Genomic DNA, 3,550 nt, shown 5'->3' with positions numbered 1-3,550 from the left:
CAGTGGTTTTGGTTGCATCCACTTGAGTCTCTAACTCAATTTCCTGCAGCTGAGTTCATCCTGTGAAACAAGCTGCATGGCTTAATGTCCCAAGACTCATATATCCCAAAACATACTGAGGTTCCCACTCAGTCTAATTCAAGTTCTTACCTAAAGCCATCTGTAATTCATTTCTTGGACACATTGATATCTTTGAGATTAATAAGTTGGTACATCTTACTTAGTAAGGATTAAAGCTCTAATACTTAGAAGATCACAGAAAGGAACACACTGACACTGGCTTGTCTATTGCATATTGGTCTTTTTTATTAATCAATAGGCGTTATTTTCTAAGAAGAGTTTTAGATTTACATGAAAATTGAGCAGATAGAGTTCCAGTGTACCTCCCCACAATTCCCCACATTATTAACATCTTACATTATTACAGTAGATTTGTTATAATGAATAAATCAACACATTAATTAAACTCCATAGCTTATTTCCGTAGACTTTCCCTAATGTCTTTTTTTCTGCTCTAGAATACCACATTATATTTAATCATCATGTCTCCTTAAGCTCCTCTTGGCTATGAAAGTTTTTCAGATTTTCTTATTTTTGACAACTTTGATGAGTTTAAGGAGTACTGATCAGGTATAGTGTGAGGTGAGCATGATGACCACTGCACCACGGAAACCCGTAAGGTCAGGTGTATTGTACAGTGAGCCTCTAGGAGTTTGTTTTGCTCACAATTAGACTGCAGTTATGGTTTTAGGGGAGACGCTTACAAAGATAAAATGCCTCTTTTTGTTTTGGCGTGGATAAACTACTTTTTTTTGCTGTTGTTGTTTGTTTTTCAGCAGTTCTAGGGTCACAGAAAAACTTAAGAGATTTCTCATGTCCTCCCTGCCCCACACATGCATAGCTTCTCCATTATCAATGTCCCCTAACAGAGTGGCACATTTGTTATAATTCAACCTACACTGACACGTGATTATCACTCAAAGTCCCTAGTTTACATTAGGGTTTACTCTTGGCGTTATACATTTTGTGGGTTTTGACAAATGTGTAATGATATGTATCCGCCATTATAGTATCACACAGAGTGCTTACACTTCACTAAAAATTCACTCTTCTCCAGCTAGTCATCCTTCCCTCTTCCTATGCCCTGGCAACCACAGATCTTTTTTCTGTCTTCATAGTTTTGTCTTTTCCAAAATATCATATAGTCAGAAGCATACAGTATGTATCCTTTTCAGATAGTCTTCTTTCACCCAGTAAGATGAATGTAAATTTTTTCCATGTTTTTTCATGGCTTGATAACTTATTTCCTTTCAGTGCTGAATAATATTCCATTTCATATTCTAAATGTACTACAGTTTACTTATCCATTCACCTACTGAAGGACATCGTGATGGTCTTCCAAGCTTTGGCATTTAAGAATAAAGTTGTTATAAACATTTGTGTGTAGGTTTTTGTTGGACAAAGAGTTTTTCCAACTCTTTGGGGTAAATAGCAAGGAGTGTGACTGCTGTCTTCCACCGTGGCTTTACTATTTTGCATTTCCATCAGCAACGACTAAAAGTTCCTGTTGCTCCACATCCTTACCCCGCATTTGGTGTTGCCAGTGTTCTGGATTTTGGCCATTCTAATAGGTATGTAGTGGTTATCTCTAAAATGCCATTCTCACGTTCTGTTCAGTCTACACATAAGGAGAGATGAGTCATTCTCTTCGTCTTTAGGGTGAAAAATCTACATAATTTATTTCTAATACTTCCGCATCAGAGAATTATCTCTCCTTTTCCATTTATTAATTTATTCAATAATTTATTTACTTCAGTATGAACTCATGAATATTTCATACTCTCAGTTATAATCCAATACTATTTTTCATTTTGTTACTCAAACTATTCCCACTTCAGCCTTTTAGAGCCCTTTCATTTGGCCCCTGTACCCTCTTGACATACCCACATCAATAATATTTTGTTGTTTTTGTTGTTACTGTTTTTGACAAGTCCTCACTTTTTGGCAGTATAAGATCTCCTGTCCTCCTCTTGCGTATGTCCTCCCAGATCTAGAATCAGTAATTTCTTTAAGCTTCCCTGGTTCCTTTTATCTCAAAATGTTATTGAAAACTGAGATCTGTCTGGGAGTTGAATGTGTTTATTGCTATGGGGGTATCACTTCCTTTTGATCCTCTCAGCTGACAGAACAGAAATGTATACATATATATTTGATAACTCCTATAGACATATATACCTATAAATATTTCTATGTGTAACCATCCATATCCATATTAAATTAAACATAAGTTCTTACGATATCTCCAATTCTAATCCATTACCACACGTGTGGATCATTCTAACCTCCTACCTTGCTTAACCGTAAACTCCATCAGTGAGAAATTTGATTCCTACCACCTGCTATCCATTTACTGATTTGTTCAAACCCAGTAAACAAGTATAGGGTGATCAGAATTGTTAACTTGCAGTCTCAAAGGAAATAGCTTTATCAACTAGAGTATAATGTTTCCATTCATTTCCAGAGTTACTTAAGTCAGCACCTCTTCCCTACATCCTCTTCAGTGAAATTGCTTCATACCGTTGGAACAGAATTAGATTCTCTTGTCATGGTCTGTGTTCCTTTTAGGGATCTTTCAACCTCTATTACATGATTTTTAAAAACTGTGCATACATTGAGTTCAGTCTGTGTTGTACAATTCTATGGGTTTTGACAAATGCATAATGTCATAGAGCCACCATTACAGCATCATACAGAATAGTTTCACCATAATAAAATTCCCCTGTTCTTCACCTATTTATCCCTCCCCTTTCCCAGAACCCCTGGAATCATGGATCTTTTTACTATCTTTATAGTTTTGTCTTTTCCTAAATGTCATGTAATTGGAATCATACAGTATATAATTTTTCAGATAGATCTCTTTCACTTAGAATCATGCATTTAGAATTCTTTTACATCTTTTCATGGCTTGATCTCTAATTTCTTTCCATCACTGAAAAATATTCCACTGTATGGATGTACTATAGTTTATCTGTTCACTTAATGAATACATCTTGGTTACATCTAGGTTTGGGTGATTATAAATAAAGCTACTATAAATATTAATGGGCTGGTTTTGTGTGAACATGTTTTCAATAAAATTGTATAAGTACTTGGGAGCACAATTGTATGGTAAGACTATGCTTAGATTTTCTAGAAGCTCTCAAACTGTCATCTAAACTTGCTGTACCATTTTGCATCCATACAAGCAAAGAATGACAGCTCCTGTTGCTCTACATTCTTGCCGGCAATCGGTATTGTCAGTTTTTGTTAATGTTAGCCATTCTAATGGGCTAATTCTAATAGTGGTAACTCATTTTCGCTTTAATCTGCAATTCCCTAATGACAAATGATATTGAGCATCTTTTCACATGCTTATTTGCCATCTGTATATCTTCTTTTGTGAGATGTCTGTTCAAATCTTTTTCCAAGTTTTAATTGGGTGTTTGTTTCCTTCTTGTTGAGTTCTAAGAATTCTCTGTATATTTTGGATATGAGTCCTTTGTTAGATATG

This window comes from Piliocolobus tephrosceles, chromosome X (assembly GCF_002776525.5).
Source record: "Piliocolobus tephrosceles isolate RC106 chromosome X, ASM277652v3, whole genome shotgun sequence".
NCBI classification, from domain to species: Eukaryota; Metazoa; Chordata; class Mammalia; order Primates; family Cercopithecidae; genus Piliocolobus; species Piliocolobus tephrosceles.
Note: the sequence above shows the minus strand (reverse complement) of the source record.